This window comes from Hoplias malabaricus, chromosome 12 (assembly GCF_029633855.1).
Source record: "Hoplias malabaricus isolate fHopMal1 chromosome 12, fHopMal1.hap1, whole genome shotgun sequence".
NCBI classification, from domain to species: Eukaryota; Metazoa; Chordata; class Actinopteri; order Characiformes; family Erythrinidae; genus Hoplias; species Hoplias malabaricus.
Genome location: NC_089811.1, coordinates 5272930 through 5295434, shown reverse-complemented (window position 1 = coordinate 5295434; position 22505 = coordinate 5272930). Strand labels below are relative to the sequence as shown.

General features: G+C 45.1%; 1 pseudogene; it reads left to right on the top strand.

Annotated features, from left to right (window-relative positions):
- The window catches only part of LOC136710951 (receptor tyrosine-protein kinase erbB-4-like), a 361050-nt pseudogene that overhangs the window by 331506 nt on the left and 7039 nt on the right, over positions 1–22505 (top strand).

The following is a 22505-nucleotide window of genomic DNA, read 5'->3' as shown; positions in this document are numbered from 1 at the left end:
GTGTCTCAGAGGAAGCCTGGGCTGCCTTCATTCTCTCAGCTCTGTAGCATTGTGTGATGGGGGTGGGGGAGGTGGAGGGTTTTTATGGCGAAGCTGAAGAGAAAACAGGCGAAGCATCACAAAAAGAAAGAAATGATGAAAGAAAATAATAAATAACAGGATAGAGTCTGAACTGAGAGAGAGAGAGGAGAGAGAGAGAGAGAGAGAGAGAGAGAGCATGTATCTGTCAGTGTGCTTAAACAGGCGTGGGGGGCGCCCCCCTCGGAGACTCAACAACTGTACCAATTACATCCTGTCAGACAGAGAGAGTGAGAGATGGTTTGCAGGGGCTGAGAGAACAAAAGAAAGAGAGGGAGGCGGTGAGATTGAAGAGAGAAGGAGTGAGAGATACACAGAGAGAGTGATGGACATAGATATAGTGATAGGAAGAGATACATTATCGTGCTAATTAGAAGCACAGGTGTTATTAAGTTCAGCAGAGAGTGGGTCTAGGTGGGGTCCTGTGTCTAGAGGAGGAGGCGGAGCCTTTGTTTTATATTTACACTGCACAACGGGAGCTTTGTTAGATCAGGAAATATTCTTTCTGAAGTACATACCAAAATATAGAGGCTATCCTGCTCAGGCAGTGAATAAACTAGAGGCATTATCATGATTTATTTTTACAGAAAACCCTTCAAATTTGTAAAAGAAACCATTTAGAGTCCTGAAATATATATGAAGTGGTCAAAAGCTTATGAAATCCACAAAAAAATGTAGGCGCTTGTCTTATTTTAGAAAAAAAAAAGACTATAAACTGAAGAGTCCCATTACTTTTTACTTTTTAAACTTGTGTCTCCAGAGGTCAGGATCAGGTCAAATTTGGAGTTGATACCTCCTACTGAAGGTTTGAAGTTATTGAAGCTGGAGCAGACAGTGGACAGATGGCCTCTCCAAGTGTCTCTTTAGACCCCAAGCTCTCCATAATGAAAATGATTACTTTTACTGCAAAAACAAACAGTGTATATCTCTTGTCTAGACTTAACGTCAACATCCTAGTGTTTTTCTTTACTTTCTATGAGAAACTCGTCTCCTTTTCCTCACCAAGTGGCCATTTACCCCTCACCAAACTGTAAAAACCCTTACTGAGTTTATTTCTAATCTTTACCCTTGTTTCTCACTGAGTACATTGTTCCTTTAAATGTCTGATGTTGTAAAAGGCGAGAGCTGCACTCTGATTGGCTGTAGAGCGAGGCAGCCTCCCCCACACCCCCTGCTGCATTTAAATGCCCTCAGTGGGGGAAATGTAACTAGTAAAACACATCTAAGCTTTGAATCATGTTTACTGACTTGATAATTGTTTGTGGAGCTTGTGGCTGTCAAACAGAACCGTTTGAGTCTCTCGCGCGGTGTCTGGGTCTGTCAGGCGCTCTGCTGCATGTTTGTCCTGCCTCCTTGGGTGCACATCGCCATAACTCTGCCCCTGATTGGTCTATAGACTTGATTGAGATGTCGTTGGAAAGCTGAGAGCCTAACCTACGCGGCATGGCTCCACGGGGATCATATTTTAATTATTTTTTGAAAATGTTTACAGGAGGTCCTCAGGTTACGTCAGTCCCGAGTTACGATGTTTTTTTGCGTGGTTACGACACATCTACCATTTACTGTATAGAGCCTTGTTTCGACTTAAGTGGTTTTGTGTTGTAAACGTCGTAACGTGAACTTCGTGTTTGGTGTGCGCGGCGGAAGAATACACGGTTACGCGGCTTGGGACCGAGGAGGATAGGTGTTAGGATAGGATAAGTGCTTACAGTATGTTATTTATTACAGTATGTTCCGACTTACACCAAAAATTGGTTTACGACACAACGTAGGAACGGATCAATGTCGTAAGTCGAGGACCCCCTGTACTATTTTTTCGGGATTTTTTTCCAGCCAGTACTCTTGACACAAACATGAGGATTTCTCACGAACGGTTTGACGGAGAGACTCGGATGTAGTCTCGTTTCGAAGGGGACAGCCTAAGGTAAGCGCTGCTGTGCTAACTTTGTTTGTGAGACGCTTGTGGGCTCTTCAGGCTTCGAGAAGCTGCGGTTTTGTCCTTAGTGAATGAAGAAACCTGAAGTTTGAAATATCTTATTATTATTTCGGCTTTAATTACTTAGTCCTACATTTTAGTGCATAATGGCTTATATCCACGTGATCCTGAGAGTCTGCCCATTCGATTGGTGTATGATATGTAAACATTGACTCAAATATGGCGCCGTGAAAAATCTGAAAATCTGTACTGTCACTAATATTTTTTCATAACAATTTCTTGGCAAGGTATATTAGACCAAAAATATTTATTTATCAAGTGAGATTATATATAAAATGATTAAATTAATAAAAAGCAGTGACTTTAAGCTTTAATTTGGTACGTTGATTGTTGACTTTGGACCTGTAGTACTTGAGATATACTGACGGATATAACAATGAGTCATTTTTTAGGCACCGGCGACCAGTCATTTTGATAAGAGGTTACATTTGTGCTGTGTTTTGATTGAGAGACTGGCCACATAACACATTTGATGCCGACCAATCACCACTCAGGTTCTGAGCCAGAGTTCAGAGCCAGTGATTTTATAGTACACAGACTAACGCTGGGTTAGGAGTCTTGCCCAAGGACTCTTACTGTCAGTAGTGTTACTTTGTCCATTCTTTCTCACATGTGCTCTGTTTGTTTATACCTCTGTCTCATTCCGTGGACTGGTCCCGGTCTTCTCCTTCTCTCGTGTTGTCTCTGCTCCTCATCCTCGTCCATTCCCCACCCTCCTTCTCAGAGTTGTCTGATGTTCCTCAGTTGTATGTTTATTGCAGTCCCATGTGTTCTCTCAGTATCAGGATGAAGCGGTTACAGAAGATTGATTTTTGTGTAATATTCTTCCCTATTCGGGACTTGCTACGCACTTTCTAGGTCAGTCAGTGTTGCACAATGCTGCCGAGCTGTGAGACTAACATGTACTTCCTCCAAGACAAATAAAGCTTGACCTCAACTTTACAAACTGAACACATTTGGAGGAGAACAATAACTGCAAATTTGTTACATCAACTATCGACTGATAGATGTCGGTATCTGAAGCTGTGTATGTCATTCAGGAGCCCATGGCCTGATTTTTTGGATTATTATTTGTCTGAAAGTCTCTCTCTCTCTCTCTCTCTCTCTCTCTCTCTCTCTCTCTCTCTCTCTCTCTCTCTCTCTCTCTCTCTCTCTCTCAGTGGGATCTCTCTGCTGGTTCTGAAGCAGCAGTGGATCACCTCCCTTCAGATGCAGTCTCTTCGTGAGATCAGCGCTGGGAACGTTTACGTCACCAACAACAGCCAGCTGTGCTACTACAACACCATCAACTGGACCAGTCTCTTCCGAATCCCCACCCAGAAAGCCCTGATTCGCAACAACAGAGACCCCAAAGAGTGTGGTGGGTGGGCTTTTTCTTTCTTACAACACAAGCCACAAAGTTTGGACTCGATACTCAATACAAAGTTTTACTTATGTTTCTCTTTTTATGAAGTCTGACAGCTGTGTGGAAAAATGACACACACACACACACACACACACACACACTCTCTTTCCCAAGTTCCTACGTCCCTGCTGTGGTCTCAAGGAGCAACTGTGCTTTCTCCTGAGCCAGCGGTCAGTGGGGACGAGCTCGGGAGGAGGTAAGTGCTCCTTGCCCTCTTTTTTCCCTGGATCAGTGTGCTTCATTGGGCCTAGCAGGGGTCTAAAGACCACCTCTTCCCTCACAGCTGGAGGGGCTGGGAGGTGGCCTGGAAAGCCAAAGGATCTTATAGAGTCACCCTTCTTCAAAAAGAGGGTCCAGCTGTGCAGAGCTTGGATGGAAGGACAGGATGGGGATCGAAGCAGGACTCTAAAGGGACCTTGAATCCAACTTGCAACTGGAATCCCACGGGAAATGAAGTGTTAGCGTATAGTTCAAATTCCAAACTGTGGTTCGGAGGTAGCCCCATTTGTGCATAGATTCATTTCCTCTCAGTACAGCCCTGCTCTGGCCTTCTGAATTTATTTAATTATTACTATTTTTCCTCTGCTACCCCCCTCCCTTTTTTATTTATTGTTATTTGTATTTAATTATTTATTTATTTTTGTTTTTGACGATGGGTTTGAAAAGATCTGCCCTAGGCCCTGATTGAGGGTAAACAAATCAAGTCAAATTCAACTGAATTTTTAGCCCGAGGTGGGAGTAAGATAACAATGTGCCCACCCTTGTCTCTATGAAGTCAATAGCTCTGAGTATCCAACTTGATTGGGATTGTGAAGACTGGCATGAAAAGACTGTAATACTACCGACGCAGTGTAGATATGGATTATACTGAGTACTGGACTGGTCAAAGTTCTTTGGCCAATTCCAAGCTCCTGCCCTTCAAAAGCGCCGGAGACCCAGGGGACCCAGGATACCTGGACATGATGCAAGTGTCGGCCAGGCTTTTTAATTTATAAAAATGGCCTCCAGCTATAAATCCCCCTCATTTATTCCACCACCAACAATCCAATTACTGGCCTGCCTCAAATGTCGAGGCCGTCTGTGAACGATTGAGTGAAATTAATTGCAGGGAACACCTGCAATAGTTTTTTGACATTTCAGAGGTTTCCTCTGGTGGTAGACACCCCCCCCCTCCCCCATATACACCTTCTCACACACACACATCTTTATCCACAGCTTACTCTTCCCAGCCCTAAACAATGTTCATCACCAACTGAAGAGCTTTTTTTTTTCCTCTTCCCCCCCTTTTCCTTTTCATCATGCGGGAATCTCATGATGAATCGTGATCGTTAGCATCTCTCAACATCGGCAGCAGTGGTCCATCCGGCCTCCTTCCGTCTCCCTGGAGACTGACCTGGCTCGTCCTTTGACGTCAGAGCCGCCCAAATAGCCCATCCATCCCCGAAGAGCGTGAACTTTGATGTTGCTGTCGTTTTGATCCATCTGCCTCACAGTATTGCTGAAGCAATCCCTCAACCACAGCTCCTCATCTGATCTCAGCAGCTCCAGTCACCTGTGGCTCTCAGCAGGAGCTGTTTTGGAGTCTCTGAAGGGAAAGTCAAGCCTGTGTGTACATGCCAGCCCAGAAGGGGCTTCCTTTGTTTCCCCCGTTGTGCTCAGAGGGTTTAGTCTCATTCCAAACACTGTTGTGTGCACGTAGTGGCTTTACTACGGAGGACTGCATGACTAGAAAACTAATCAACTGAATTTGGCTTAGGATTAGGTCAAGTTTAGGCTTACGTATAATTTAAGGGATAAGTTGAGTTTAACCTTCCTCTTGTGTTAGCGTTCTGTTACCATCTCTTATGTTAATGGGTCGGTTTTGATCCGTGTCTTAAATCAGCCATAAGACCCCCTAAAAACAATTAATTATCAACCAATTAGTTTCTTCCCTCTTGTTTACCTTGTTATTGTTCCTTCTCCATGAAAGGATTGGTTTTAATTGTTCTTTGTTGCGCACTGTAAACTGGAGATGTACACGATACAAAACACCAACTCTAAACTGACTGGGCCTTACATGTCTGGACATGTCTGTCTTTCCTTGTTTTGTTTTGGTTGTAGGAGGAGCCAGCTGTAGGCTGTTGGTGTATAATGTTTTTATGATTCCAGATTCAGCACTTGTTTTGTTTTCTGATTTAAAATTATACTTGGGTCGAAATTGACCCAAAAACCTAAAAACGGGTCGGTTCTTGACCATAACACAAGAGGAGGGTTAAAGTTCAAAGGAGCACTCTGTAACACCGACAGCACTGGGTACAGTGGCCCTGAACTGGATAAGCAGGTACAGACGATGACTTAATTAATTAATGATTTTACATTGATTTTTTTTTATTTTACCTTTAAATATCCATTATGAAAAGTTGCAGTCTTAAAGGCAACATCCACATTTTTCATCAAAAAAACACTTTTTTAATAAAATTCAGGAGATTTTTCCTCACCATTTGCTGTTGTCCAGTCGGTTTGCTCTAAAAACCCCAGTGTCTGTAAATGAGTTAAAAAAATAAATACATAAATAAAAATACTCGGTCCGGTATGCTAGGCTTTCTCGCTCTCTCTGTCTCTCTCTGAGACATTTGGAGTTTTTTAGACAATGGAGAGAAATCCAAGCATTGAAAAGCACAAACCGAAATAAGGATATTGCTCTATTTCTGCTCCATAGGTGAAATGAAAGTATAATATTGAATTATTTTAGCTGGTTCAGATCACTTAAGGTCTCCAAATTTAGGAGACAGCTAATTGCATGAAAGCAAACACAGACTGAAAATGCTACAAAACTAAACAACTCGAATTGCAAATTCGATTCTGTGGTAATTCAAACAGTGAATGAATACTTACAGCCACAAAAAGTCGAGTTTCGGAATGTAAACAACCAGATAGAACTGTATTTCCCCGCAATCGTAGACGTTCCCTTTAAGAAAGGACAGTGTGATTATTCGTAGAAAATTGTGTGATTAATTAGTTCATATTTTTTAATCAATAGACAGCACTACTACAACCGCTACCCAGTAAACAAGGAACGTCCCTGGACGTTCCAAATAGGTCTAAAAGTAGTCTGTCCGTCAAGGACATATTTTAAACGTCAATGGACGTTTAAACGTTAAAAATCCATCTTAATAAGTTAGTTAAGTGGTGACCAATCGATAATGACAGTGGACGTCCAAAACGTGTTTTATACAAGTAATTTATTTCGGGACCAATTAATAACGTCAATGGACGTCCAAAATACGTCTAATAGTCGTCTTTTCAATGTCGGTGTTTGGACGTCTTTTCAACTTTCATTTTCAACCTTAAGAGAACGTTGATTAGATGGCAGTCATTACGTTATTTCAACGGTGAATCAACGGCTAAATGTTTACTGGGTACTCACCTCTTATCCACACAGCATTTCCAAATGAATCGGTAGGAGCCCTCTTCCACTTTAACTGAGAGCAAGGTTAACAGCTTTTGACATCTGTTAGCTAATGTATTTGGCAGATCTCATCCAAACATGTTGAGCTGTGAAAACACAAGGTAACTGGATTCATCAGTTCCATGTTCTTACCACTGCTGAGTTCTGCACAGCTAGGTCACATTAGCCTAAGCGTTCTTCTTCTTCGCCAACCATCTGCACAGCTGTGGAGGTGAAGACTTGCTACTTTGGTGAAAACCGCTCCCTGCTGACCATTAATGTTTCAGATACATGACCACAGGCGGTGAGGAAAACGTCATCTCTGGAACTCCACTGAGCCGAAGAAAGTAGTTTCTCGGACTAATTTAACCGCCCCGATGGAATATGAAGGCAATATTAAGAATGCACAAGAAATGAAAAATAAAACCTTTTAAAATTTTCAGACGTTGTTCGAGTGAATTTTGAGCTGAAACACAGACTACAACCCGCAGTCATTATTTTCTCATTCCAGCATCTCCTCAGGTTCATTGTCGGAGAGTTTTGCAGGTGTCTTGATGTAGTGTGTCTGTGTGTGTGTGTGTCTTGGAGTTGTCTCTAAAGTGTCAGCACTATTTTAACACACTCTCACAGCTGCTGCTGTATTCTGGTTCTCAGTGGGGTCTCTGTCTGCACCAGTCTGTTTTTCACAATCACACACACACACACACACACACACACACACACACACATCAGCACTTCTCATTCATACAGCAGAGTGTATCAGCTCTGTGTAGCATTAAGCTATTCACGGCTGCAGTTGTATTAGCCGTTCCAGATGGTGGAGACTGGACTCTTGTCAAATGACGACAAAAGACTCCTACGTTTCCGTCTAATACCTGCCGGCACCTTGAGATGGGATCCGGAATTACGTCTCCGGCTGCTTCGGAAACCTTGTGTGTGCCTGTGTGTGTTGGAATGCGTGAGTGAGTGAATGAATATGTTTCTGAATAGCGCTGGAGAACAGCATATTTACGAAACGTACACTGTACATTCACTCTAATAGAATTCCATACCTTTGACTGGACACTGAATGAGCACTGCCTTTACACCACCTCCTGGTTTCTACACTCACTGCCCATTCTCTCAGCTCCACTGAACAGACAGGGGCTCTGTAGGTCTATAATTCCAGGCTGCAGTCCACCTGTTGTTCTGCATACTTTGTTAGCCTTTCACACTGTTCTTCACTGTTCAGGACCCCCACAGGGCAGGTGTGGTTTGGGTGGTGGATTCTCAGTGACATTGAAGTGTTGGTGCTGTGTTAGCGAGCAGTGTGTGAAATAATTATGGTCCTGTTCTGTGTTTTTTTTTTTTTCAGTAATGGAGAAGATGATCTGTGATCCTTTGTGTTCAAACGCTGGATGTTGGGGTCCAGGGCCTGACCAGTGTCTGACCTGTAGGTTCTTCAGTAGGGGGCGCACCTGTGTGGAGTCCTGCAACCTGCACCAAGGGTAAGCTCTTCTCTTCTCTGCTCTTCTGTTCTCTTCTCTGCTCTGCTCTGCTCTGCTCGTTTCTTCACTTCTCTTCTCTTTTCTACTCTTCTCTTCTCTTTTCTACTCTTCTCTTCTCTTTTCTTCTCTTCTCTTCTCTTCTCTTCTCTACTCTTCTCTTCTCTACTCTTCTATTCACCGTTCACTTCTCTTCTCTTCCCTGCTCTACTCTTCTGTTCTTTTCTCTTCTTTTCTACTCTTCTCTACTCTTCTGTTCTCTTCTTTTCTCTACTCTTCTGTTCTCTTTTCTTCACTCCACGTCTTTGCTCTTCTCTTCTTTTCTCTCTTATTCTCTTCTCTTCTCTTTTCTTCTCTTCTCTTCTCTTCTCTTCTCTTCTCTTCCCTGCTCTACTCTTCTCTTTTTTCTCCTCTTTTCGTCTCTTCTCTTCTCTCCTCTCCTCTCTGCTCTTCTCTGTTGTCTCTATGTGAAAATAGGATCATTCCCTTTCTTCTTCATTACTTGTTAATAATTAATCTTGTTTATTGTGAATTGAGTTCATATCTGTACGAGGACCCGTCCTTGCCGTTGTTGTTCCAGCAGTTTTGTAAAAATGAATGAAAGGAAGCGGTCGATCTGTTACCTGGTGTTGTCCGTCACGTCTGAAGTAATGAAGGTCTGCTCTTAGCCTTGCAGTCAGTGGCTGATTGATGCTAATCAGACAGCAAGAGGCAGCAGTCCGTCACATGCCGTCTGTGGCAAGGCCTGTGTGTGTGTGTGTGTGTGTGTGTGTGTGTGTGTGTGTGAGTTTGCATGTGCATCCGACTTGACTCTCTTGCCTTACAGAACCGCTGGCTCTAGGCTGAAGCAGCTCAGCAGGCGGCTGGTGGAGAAGCAGGAGGCAGGTGTGGAGAGGTACGGCCCGGGCCTCTGTCCAACCCCATCGCAGCACTGACACAGCTAGGGGTGTCCCGATCCGTTTTCACTCACAGCCAAGCTCAATTACTAGTGTTTATCTTGATTTATCTATCGGCTGAAGTCTGGTCCGGTCTGAAGCTGAAGATAATTAACAGTGAATTATATTTCACCATTAGTTACATTGGTGTTGGACGTGTTGTTAATATGTAATTATACTGTTATTACAAGAATAAAATATACAGTAGGACCACATTTTTTAATATTTTTTCATGAAGTCATAAAAATAATTTTATGCATTTTTCCTGAGAGCCTTTAGGGCACAAGGCTAAAATTAACCCCTGTGTCCCCATTATCCCTGGACTGGGAGAAATACCAGTACTTCAGGTCAGATCGGGACATCCTTAGTTAGGTTCCTGCCTGCTGCCACCTCTCCCACTGAGCACAATGCATGAGAGGAAAGAAGTGTGTGTGTGTGTGTGTGTGTGTTCGATTGTGTTCACAGGGTGTGAGTGTTCCTTATCTCACTGATGCTCACTGTCCAACCACGTCCCTGCTGTCACTATGGCACCAGTGTGGCCAAAAAGATCAAAACAACCTGGTTTCTACTTTCACTGTCCATTTTCTTAGCTCCACTGACATAGTGGTGGTGTGTTAGTGTGTGTTGTGTTGGTGTAGAGTGGATCAGACACAGCAGTGCTACTGGAGTTTTAAAACCCCTCAGTGTCTGGACTGAGAACAGTCCACCGAAGAAAAACATCCAGCCGACAGCGTCCTGTGTCACTGATGAAGGACTAGAGGCGGCCGACACACACTGTGCAGCGACAGATTAGCTACTGTCTCTGACTTTACATCTACAAGGTGGACCAACGAGGGAGGAGTGTCTCACAGAGTGGACAGAGAGTGGACACAGGGTTTAAAAACTCCAGCAGCCACTGCTGTGTCTGATCCATTTCTACCACACTTTTCCAGTAAGAGTCCTTGGACAGCACTCTTCATATGAGCCAAACTGTAAGTCCTTTTGAATTAGAACATGCCCTGTTCTTTGTGGAAGTGCTTCTCTGTGTGTGTGTGTGTGTGCGAGTGTGTCTGGGTCTTTTTGAGTTGCTGCCCACTGCTTCATTAAGCGGTCAGGACAGAGAGAGAGAGAGAGAGAGAGAGAGAGAGAGAAATAGAGAAAAAGGGAGGACCAAAGCAGCTCTGCCCTACGGAGCTTTTGAAGGCCTTCTCCGCATGGAGAGAAGAAGAAAGGCTCTAAACGATAACATGGTCCTTCTGAGCCTTACATCAGGGGCAGGCAGCTTGCTTCAGGCATCCCTGATAAAGAATAATTAATTCTTCTTTCATTCGCACCCCCGTGGAAACGAGGCAGGCTTTAATAGGAAGTGAGTGAACCACACGGCGGACCCTCACACACTCACCCATTTTTTCTTTCTCTCTTTTTCTTTCTGTCATTCTTTCTCTGTTGTCCCTGCTCTGTTCGGAAGGGTTTCTGATTGTGTCAGCGCCAGACCTCCCTCCATTTCAGCGTGGCGTGGACGTCACAGTCTGATGTTGCAGTGCTTTTGCGCTTTTGCTTCCAGAGCTGGGTCTATGAGCTCAAATTGACTGTCTTCAGCTTTTCGAATGGATTTGATGGATTATTATAGTATAGGGACTGTAGGATGCTCATGTGCTGGTGCTCCACTGTGGTAGGCTTTAATAATTGAAAGCAAGAGAGGTCACTGCACTGTTAATGGCTGTTGTACAGGTACAAAGTATAAAACTCAGAATTATAACAATGGTCTCAGACTCAAAATGTGTACCTTAACATCACACTACAGTCACTTTTCCAAATCAACAACTTCGTACCTGAACATGTGTCCAATCAACCTACCAACGTGCGTTTTTGGACTGTGGGAGGAAACCGGAGCACCCGGAGGGAACCCACGCAGACACAGAGAGAACACACCACACTCCTCACAGACAGTCACCCGGAGGAAACCCACGCAGACACAGAGAGAACACACCACACTCCTCACAGACAGTCACCCGGAGAAAACCCACGCAGACACAGGGAGAACACACCACACTCCACAGACAGTCACCCAGAGGAAACCCACGCAGACACAGGGAGAACACACCACACTCCACAGACAGTCACCCGGAGAAAACCCACGCAGACACAGGGAGAACACACCACACTCCTCACAGACAGTCACCCGGAGGAAACCCACGCAGACACAGGGAGAACACACCACACTCCTCACAGACAGTCACCCGGAGGAAACCCACGCAGACACAGGGAGAACACACCACACTCCTCACAGACAGTCACCCGGAGGAAACCCACGCAGACACAGGGAGAACACACCACACTCCTCACAGACAGTCACCCGGAGGAAACCCACGCAGACACAGGGAGAACACACCACACTCCTCACAGACAGTCACCCGGAGGAAACCCACGCAGACACAGGGAGAACACACCACACTCCTCACAGACAGCCACCCGGAGGAAACCCATGCAGACACAGGGAAAACACACCACACTCCTCACAGACAGTCACCCGGAGGAAACCCACGCAGACACAGGGAGAACACACCACACTCCTCACAGACAGTCACCCGGAGGAAACCCATACAGACACAGAGAGAACACACCACACTCCTCACAGACAGTCACCCGGAGCAGGAATTGATCCCACAACCTCCAGGAGCTGTGTGACTGCGACACTACCTGCTGCGCCACCGTGCCGCCAAGGGTGATTCACACTATATAAATGAAACGGGATTGACCAAAGTGCATGGTGCGATCGACTGGTTGATCATTGTCAATGTTCTGGGAACCCCTCTGCTACATGAACACTCTCCATACACTTCTAAGGGGAGCAGAGCATATGTGAACATGTGTTGTGTACTTAGAAAAGAGTCAGGACTTAAACACACATAAACGCTCCTTTCCAAAGATAAGCACGTATATCTATTAGTGTGGATTTTTAATTTTACTACATTAGTGTGACACAGCAGCTGTCCTCACTTTGTGAAAAATTCATGACGAATGGACCGATAGAAATATTAAACTTAAAAAATAAACATAACCAGGGTCATGGTCAGGTCAAAAAGGGTCATGGTGGGTCCAGAGCCAATTTCACAAACACCCAGTCATTCACACAACCTTTATGTTTAATTTGATTTAATGTGTAAATAACCACAACTCGTACACACTCTGACCCAGAGGCCTTTGCTGTATCTGTACAGTAGCCTGAATCGTGCAGGTCAGCGTGTCTTAAACCGCTCTCAATCTGTGCCCGAGGAAAGTGAAGTGCCTGGGTTGTTTATTTTGCGTGTATGCAACTAATGGAATTTCAGACCCAGATATAGCCTGAGAACACTGTGACATAGACCACCTTGACCCACAGCACCACTTCATAAACCAAACCCATCAGCAGCTCAACACAGTTCCTTTCAAATCCTCCAACCCTGCTTACATTGCTCTGGAAGATGAAAACAAGTTGGGAGCTGTGATGTAAATGATGTAATGCTACTTCAACGAATGCACTGTATTCAAACCGCTGTAGACTCCAGCTCATCCTCATCCAACTTCCTCTAAGATTTTTATTTTTTTTATTTGTGCAGTAATATAGACTCGACTCTTCTGAAATAGCACTACACTAAGCTGGAACATTGCTGGAAAAAAGAAGGGTTTTGATGGCGTTCTGGCATGAGATCATTTAGTGGGGTTAGGTTCTGATAAGTTCTCGATCACAAACACCATTCCAACTCCCATCCCAAAAATATTGGATGGGGCTTCATCCCTCCAGAGAGATGTCGCTAGGGGGCAATTGGCAAATGCTGCTCTATGAGGATTGTGTCAATGAGCGTCCCAAAAAGTAACAGAATTCACAAATTAAATTGGATAAACTGTAGGTGTTGTTCTCATTCAGGATCCCAGCGACTCTTTCAATGTGCAGTGTTAATGCTGTTGAATTGTTAATTGTATAGAAACTATGACTTCTTGTGGTGGTGACAGAAACCAAAGGGTACCATTATATACAACATAATCATGTTTGTTTTATCCATTATGTAACCTACCAACCAAACTAGGCTATGATCATATTACCAGGCTGAAGTGACTAAAATCTGATTTTCTTTGCTTTAGTGTGACTCAGGTCTGATCATTACATTCATTCATTCATTATCTGTAACCCTTATCCAGTTCAGGGTCGCGGTGGGTCCAGAGCCTACCTGGAATCATTGGGTGCAAGGCGGGAACACACACTGGAGGGGGTGCCAATCCTTCATAGGGCAACACACACACTCACACCTACGGACACTTTTCAGTCACCAATCCACCTACCAAGGTGTGTTTTTGGACTTTGAGACCGTAGCATATCTGATCTGGTCTGAGCTAAACATCGGAATCGATGAATGAGGCCTGTACTGAGACCGTAGCCTCACTTGTGTGTTCTGGGTCTTTAAATGGAATGTGATAAATGTTAAAATGGAGGTCGGCCTGAAAATGAGTTTGCTGTCGATTTCATTTTTGAAGCAGAATAACAATGTTGTCTATTTTTTTTTTCCTTTTTCCTCTGTCAGTCAGTGTGGCATAGTGGATAACACCACTGCCCTCAGTAGAGCAGACTGAGATTCAATTCCCCACTTGGAGAGGGACACTGTGCTACACCAATAAGTGCCTGAAATCTGTGTTAGTCCACTGCTTGCGTGACATCATTAAAACAGTAATAGCTACATGACTGTGTCTCCCAAATACATGTAAATAATCTCTCTCTCTCTCTCTCTCTCTCTCTCTCTCTCTCTCTCTCTCTCTCTCTCTCTCTCTCTCTCAGGGACATGCGAGAGTTTGCTAATGGCTCAGTGTGTCTGGAGTGTGACCCTCAGTGTGAGAAAGCAGAAGATGAAGGTCTGACGTGCACTGGTCCGGTTAGTTTCATTCGATTTCTTTTGAAAAGACACACACACACACAATTCTAAGACAAAAACAGAAGCAGATGCATGTGAAGAAAAGACAGATTGTAATGAAATTAACAAGACAGAAGGTAGTAAGGATGCTGCTTAAAAAACCCACGACAAAAGCAAACAATTCAGAACTCAAGCGAAGACTTTCCAATCCTCGTGACCTCCCAGACTGAGAGTTCACACCAGGAGACGCCGACGTGACACTCCTCTTAAATCCCAGGACCACAAGCTAAAACTTCCAGACAAATAACAAATTACAGATCGCTGGGAACCCTTCAACATTTCACCAAAATCCTCCTCTAAAGAACGATCTGTACAGACTTACACAGACTCTCAGTATCAGCGCTGCATGCTCCAAGTACTTTGGTGACACTTGGGTATGTTAGTCACGTGAGTAAGCTTCTAATTCTCAGTCTTATTTTCTTTATTGTGTTGTGAAAGCTGCACTATATGAGTTTTAGACATGGACTCTATTTAATCCAGTGTTTTATTGATATTTATTTATTTTAAACTTTAATTTAACCAGGCAGGTCATTAAGGACACGTTCTTATTCACAATCTTACAATGATCTTTTTTATTGATTTATTTAACCTGTCAGGACCAGACAGAGAACCGACACTTGCGGATCACAGGAAAAGTTTATTAACGCGAATCCAAAAGAGTAGTCAAAAAACAAGCAAGGTTCAAACACAGGGAGTGAACAGTACCTCAGGGATGTAGCGATAGGTGTAGTCAAAAATCAGGCAGAGTCCAAATACCGAAGAATACAAACAATACCAAAAGACGCAAACCAAAATAACAAACAAGGAGTAGGCAACAGGAGATCTTAGACAGGTTTCAGGAGAATGCTTTGTACGCTCGGACGAACCACGGCGATACTCGGCAGTGAACAATACAGGAAGTATATATAGGAATACAAACAGGTGTGCATGATTAACATTCTGGTGAGCGAGACCGGTGTATAGTCATGTGACTGCCTGGTGCATTCTGGGAAATGGAGTCATGGGATGTAGGCATGACATAAACAAACTCAATAGTTCTCTGTAATGCTGTAATACATTTAAACAAATTCCCACTCAGCTACAGTAAGGGTCGGCTCGATGGGATCTGGCATTGTATGACATTGGGGGGGCAATGACCCCGAATGACTATGACACCAGGCCTTTTGGTCGTGTCATCTCTGCGCTGACCACTGTCTCTCCACTCATGGACTCGATGGCCGTCTTCACCAAGACCAAAGTGGGAGTTTACATTCTGAGTGACTCTGTAATAGTCCTCAACCACATCATTGCAGAATTTGGTGACGTTGACGTGGTGTAAATGGCAGTCATCGTAACGGTCCGTGTGCCTGCAGCCATCTCATGGAGGCCATCACTGATCACTGAATGTCCACACTCACGGCTGTTGGGTGCCAGACAATGAAAGTTCTCACTCTCCATGGTTTGTGTTGGTCACGTCACCGGTGAATGCCTTCTTCTATTCACTGCAGCCAATAGGGTGCTATATTAAAATCTGCATGAGGGATTTGGCACGCAATACTTCAGTAAGACAACCCCTCTTCCCGAAGCCTCATGATGTGACCACTTCAAACTGCTGTACAACTCTTCTCCGAGGCATGTGTCACATGTAATGGATGCAACACAACAGGATGAGTCAGAATTAAACGAACACAGGTACAGTGATGAGGCCTGTACTTGTTTTCGGTAGGTGTGGATGAGTGTGACGTTGAGTGGTTCGTATGTCTCACGATGTGAGACCTACCCACCGAGTTTCTTCCTTCTCGGTTGATTCCTTTTGTGTGACGATGAGTGTATTGAATAGTAAAACAAAATCCGAATGCATGTGAATATGGTATGTCACTGTATCAGTGCTTGTTAAGTTAGTTTGTTTTCTACCAATGGTGAGAAATGTGTGGAAATGTACAGGGGTTGGACAATGAAACTGAAACCTGGTTTTAGACCACAGTAATTTATTAGTATGGTGTAGGGCCTCCTTTTGCGGCCGATACAGCGTCAGTTCGTCTTGGGAATGACATATACAAGTCCTGCACAGTGGTCAGAGGGATTTGAAGCCATTCTTCTTGCAGGATAGTGGCCAGGTCTCTATGTGATGCTGGTGGAGGAAAACGTTTCCTGACTCGTTCCTCCAAAACACCCCAAAGTGGCTCAATAATATTTAGATCTGGTGACTGTGCAGGCCATGGGAGATGTTCAACTTCACTTTCATGTTCATCAAACCAGTCTTTCACCAGTCTTGCTGTGTGTATTGGTGCATTTTCGTCCTGATACATGGCACCGCCTTCAGGACACAGTGTTTGAACCATTGGATGCACATGGTCTTACTGGTGCAATGTGGAGTTAATGAAGATTGGCCACCAGGCTGCTCCAGTTTAGCCCTGAAACCTCCCACACTACAATGACAGGACCCCTGTACTTTGTCCAGTTTGTTTGGCCAAATACTGACCCCAGTCATTGAAGTTTGGCCCCAGTTATATTTCATGTTAATGTCCAGGTTAGTACTTGTCTGTTTTGGTTGTATCTTTTATATATTATTCTTCAAGTGTATGTCATTAAGCGTTAAAAAAAAAAAACAGTAGAAAGCACTCCAGTGTACTGTAATGTACGTTAATGTACTGTAAAGTGCTGTAATGTAATGTAACGTACTGGAGGATGTGTTTGTTGAATGCCTGAATGCACTTCAGTCTTGTTTGGCTCTGACTACAGACGACTCTGGCTTGGAACGAACACACACACACACACACACACACATCCACACACCCCTTGATTAATTGAATCCCCAGCTGAAATGTACTTTTGCTGCTGTGGGATTGATTTTGGCTCTTGTTAATTTAGTGCGCGAGTAGCTTAAGTTGGCTAATCCTGGCCAAAAGAGCCGCGGCACAGGGAGATGAATTAGCTGATTTAATGCATATGAGTGTGATAAGAATTACACACTGCTCGCTTTTTTCTGCCTCAGTTGATACGGTGTGTGTGGGTACGGGAATGTGTGTGTGTCTGTGTGCGTTGTCCTCAAGGAGCCGAAGCTCTGTGGTTGTTTTCCAGTCTAGTCACGCAACGAGGTCTTTCAGATAGCAAAACAGTTTAGGAGCTTTGTGAGAGTGCATGATGCTATCATGATCTGATGCACACACACACACACACACACACACACACACACACACACACACACAGGACCACTTGCTTGTCCTTAGCACTACTTCATGAGTGTTACTTTGGACCTAGTACCCTGACATTTACATGTCTTCACCTTAAAAACATTTATCATTTTAGAGACCTGCTTGATTGACACTAGGAATAGAGGTCCCACCAATGGGAGTGTATGTTTTAAAAAAATTATATATTTCTGGAACACACACACACACACACACACACACACACACACACACGTTACAATTCAGAGGGCACATAATAATTTAAAATCTTCAAAAAACAACCAAACAACATTGTGTGGGTTCGTTTCCCGTTCCGCGTGACTGTCTGTGAGGAGTTGGTGTGTTCTCCCTGTGTCCGCGCGGGTTTTCTCTGGGTGACTGTCTGTGAGGAGTGTGGTGTGTTCTCCCTGTGTCTGCGTGGGTTTCCTCCGGGTGACTGTCTGTGAGGAGTGTGGTGTGTTCTCCCTGTGTCTGCGTGGGTTTCCTCTGGGTGACTGTCTGTGAGGAGTGTGGTGTGTTCTCCCTGTGTCTGCGTGGGTTTCCTCCGGGTGACTGTCTGTGAGGAGTGTGGTGTGTTCTCCCTGTGTCTGCGTGGGTTTCCTCTGGGTGACTGTCTGTGAGGAGTTGGTGTGTTCTCGCTGTGTCCGCGCGGGTTTCCTCCGGGTGACTGTCTGTGAGGAGTGTGGTGTGTTCTCCCTGTGTCTGCGTGGGTTTCCTCCGGGTGACTGTCTGTGAGGAGTGTGGTGTGTTCTCCCTGTGTCTGCGTGGGTTTCCTCTGGGTGACTGTCTGTGAGGAGTGTGGTGTGTTCTCCCTGTGTCCGCGCGGGTTTCCTCCGGGTGACTGTCTGTGAGGAGTGTGGTGTGTTCTCCCTGTGTCTGCGTGGGTTTCCTCCGGGTGACTGTCTGTGAGGAGTGTGGTGTGTTCTCCCTGTGTCTGCGTGGGTTTCCTCTGGGTGACTGTCTGTGAGGAGTGTGGTGTGTTCTCCCTGTGTCTGCGTGGGTTTCCTCTGGGTGACTGTCTGTGAGGAGTGTGGTGTGTTCTCCCTGTGTCCGCGTGGGTTTCCTCCGGGTGACTGTCTGTGAGGAGTGTGGTGTGTTCTCCCTGTGTCCGCATGGGTTTCCTCCGGGTGATTGTCTGTGAGGAGTGTGGTGTGTTCTCCCTGTGTCCGCATGGGTTTCCTCCGGGTGACTGTCTGTGAGGAGTGTGGTGTGTTCTCCCTGTGTCCGCGTGGGTTTTCTCCGGGTGAATGTCTGTGAGGAGTGTGGTGTGTTCTCCCTGTGTCCGCGTGGGTTTCCTCCGGGTGATTGTCTGTGAGGAGTGTGGTGTGTTCTCCCTGTGTCTGCGTGGGTTTTCTCTGGGTGAATGTCTGTGAGGAGTGTGGTGTGTTCTCTCTGTGTCTGTGTGGGTTTCCTCCGGGTGCTCCGGTTTCCTCCCACAGTCCAAAAACACATGTTGGTAGGTGGATTGGCGACTCGAAAGTGTCCGTAGGTGTGAGTGTGTGAGTGAATGTGTGTGTGTGTGTGTGTGTGTGTGTGTGTGTGTGTTGCCCTGTGAAGGACTGGTGCCCCCTCCAGGGTGTATTCCCGCCTTGCGCCCAATGATTCCAGGTAGGCTCTGGACCCACCGTGACCCTGATCTGGATAAGAGTTACAGATAATGAATGAATTAATGAATTAGAATAAACCCAAATAAACACGATTAGCCTCAGATTTAACATCACCGTGCCATGGGGAGTGGTGGTTCCCACTGTGATATAGCATTCGCAGACTCTGGAGGAAGCACAACTTACCCAGGAATGACATGTACCTCCTGGGAATGTCCAGAGACTGGGTTTTTCCTTCTGGGCAGAAGTGGATTCAACTGATTAAATGAGAAACTGTCGAGATTGTTCCAAAAGACAGGTCACTAACCCATTCAAATGAAGCTGCTGTGGTCAAATGGAGGAATAAAGCTGATAATGTGATGGCAGTTGATGCCAGGCCATGTCCACTCTGTACATTAGAATGCTGAAGGAGCTTCTGAGTGAACTTTTCCATATAAAGTCTCAGAATGTCTGCTTTATCGCCCAGTGCAGTGGGGATTAGAGAGGAACACGAGGATCTGGTGCTGCTTGAAAGGTTTCTAGCCCTGACCGTGTGTGAGTGTGTGGGCACAGGGCCCGGGGGCGGGGTGTTGGGCATGATTCAGCAGGTCACGTCCCCTCTGGACCTTTAGCCTTGTCACTGTGAGTGCACCTGTGAGAGAGGGACATGGAAAGTGTGGAATCTCAGGTCGTCCAACTCCATGTCCTCCAGGGTCTTCATTTGAGGGTTTTTTTCTGCACTGTCCAGTCTCTGGTTTTTAAAATTTGATGACATCCAGCCATTAGAACAGCTGCCGATGTTGGACAAAGAGTCCTACATCATAAACACCACTCCAATTCATAACAAATGTATTGAATGTTTTCCTTCTCTTCTATTAATACCAGAGAACCATTTCTAGTTGCCTTTACACCTCTCTAGCTAACACCTGGCAACCTCTTCAACATAAAGATCCACGTTTGTAGACTGAACTCTGAACAACCAGTGCTCTAGAAGCATGACTGACCATCCAGAGTGTCCCTGACTGAGCTTCTAAGAAGCAGTACACACTCAGTGAATGAGGTTAGAAGTTATTTAACCGGTCTGAATGTCTAATGAAGTCTGTGGCCTTCGATCTGCTTTATATGTAGCTCCCTCTTATGGTGGCTGTACATCACAGCATAACCTGGGGCTATCTCAGTGGCTGCTTTCCCTCCACAGCTCTTCAGGACAGCAGTGTGACAGGTGGCTGTTGTCTGAGCTGCTCCAATCTTCTTTCTCTGGCTCCTGTCATAACACCATCCATCGACAGTACTCCAGCAGTCTTTCACCTGCAGTCTCAGGACATGCTGTGGTTTAGGGTGTCTGTTCCCCAGTGGTCAGGACTGGGGTTATTTGGCATGCTTGTTTCTGGTATCTAATCAAATAAGTAGATAGCAAAGATAAGGTAACTGACTACACTCATTAAATAAATAAATAAATAAATAAATGAAAAATGTACGAAATTAATAAAAAAAAACGCGGCACGGTGGTGCAGCAGGTCATGTCTCTGTCACAGCTCCAGGGACTTGGAGGTTGTGGGTTCGAGTCCTGCTCTGGGTGACTGTCTGTGAGGAGTGTGGTGTGTTCTCCCTGTGTCTGCGTGGGTTTCCTCCGGGTGACTGTCTGTGAGGAGTGTGGTGTGTTCTCCCTGTGTCCGCATGGGTTTCCTCCGGGTGATTGTCTGTGGAGGTGTGGTGTGTTCTCCCTGTGTCTGCATGGGTTTCCTCCGGGTGCTCCGGTTTCCTCCCACAGTCCAAAAACACACGTTGGTAGGTGGATTGGCGACTCAAAAGTGTCCGTAGGTGTGAATATGTGAAGAACTGGCGCCCCCTTCAGGGTGTATTCCTGCCATGCGACCAATGATTCGGAGCACCCATGAGGAAACCCATGTGGACACGGGGAGAACACACCAAATTCAAAAGTGTCCATAGGTGTGTGTATGTGTGTGTGTGTTGCCCTGTGAAGGACTGGCGCCCCCTCCAGGGTGTATTCCCACTTTGGTCTTCCCACATTGGACTGGCGCCCAATGATTCCAGGTAGGCTCCGGACCCATCGCGACCCTGAACTGGATAAGGGTTACACACAATGAATTCATTTTTTTTTTTTTTAATGATTAGTCAAACAAGTTGCTATCATTAATTGTGATTTATCACACTGCCCCTTCTTAAGATTGGAGCTTTTAAAACTGAACATTTAAATGTAAAATAAAGAAGATAAACTAAATGGATAGTAGTGTCTATCAATTAATCACCACAATAAATAAAAATCCATGACAAACTGGCTTGAGGAAACCATACTTTACTTTGTAATAATGATAGTTTTTATGATTTTTGAATTTGCAACTCTTAATTTGCTTTAAGTTTCAGAGAGAGATATTTAGTATCGGACACTGAATGTTTAATAAAGAAAATGAAGGATAAAGAACAGCTCAAGGAGATGAAACAGGAGCTCTGCATTAACTGGATACTTATGACATACGTGAAATTACTGTCACACGTCTCAGGCAGATGTGTAAATGATTAAAATGGGTTCAAATGTCTAATGTAGAAAGCCAATTGACGTCTCAGGAAAGAGGACACTGGAGGCAGGAGGTCTAAAGGTCCTCAGTCTGTAGGCAGCCTCTCTCTTCAACTCTGCCCAGCACTTTATACCCATTAGCACCCCATTGCCTGGTGTTTCTCGTGTGATGACAGATCAGAGAATGGAGAGTCAGGGCTTTCCAGGTCCCTGTGGCTCAGAGATCCATGGTGCATGGCCAGCAATGAGGAGTTAGCAAACCCCAGGTGCACAGCCCACCCCTTCCTATAAAGGCGGAGGCTGTTACTGCAGCAAAGAAGGAACAAGATTCCGGTAAATACACTTGATTTCAGAAGAAATTTGTAAACGCAAGATGTTAGCGGGCGCTAATCTGAAGCTGCAGCATTCCTCAGATATTCTGCTGGTGGTTGGGCCCTCCGGTTCGCCAGATGGATGCGTCTTAACTGTCATCATGACGGAGCTCAGTCCTCCATACTGCTACAGCAGCCTCTATGGGTGGTGGAAAGGAACCGAGAGAAATAAACAAGACAGAATAACAACACCATTGAGGGCTGAATCATACAGGGGTCGAGAGTTTACCGAGTTCTCTCTAACTCTGCTGTGGATTTAAGGTTATAGGATGCAGTTGTGACACAACTGGACGCCTCCAGAAACAATTAAGCAGTGAACAAAAAATCTCTCCCGCTCTGATAGACGATGAAAGCCGGCCGATTTGTCTTCGAGGAGAGAAGGGAGAGGATGAGTGCAGCAGGTGGCCTGAGCAACAGATCCATTAAAGAGCAGATTGATGAGGCCTGCTCACTGAACTAGCCTTAGAGGAGCACTTCATCTGAGCTCTGGGGCTGGAAACTCGGAGAGTGTTGCTTTATCCGGAGAAAATCCATGGATCCATGCCCAGTATTCACTGTTTTAGGAATATTCTACCTGTGCTTCCACTCAGTGACTATT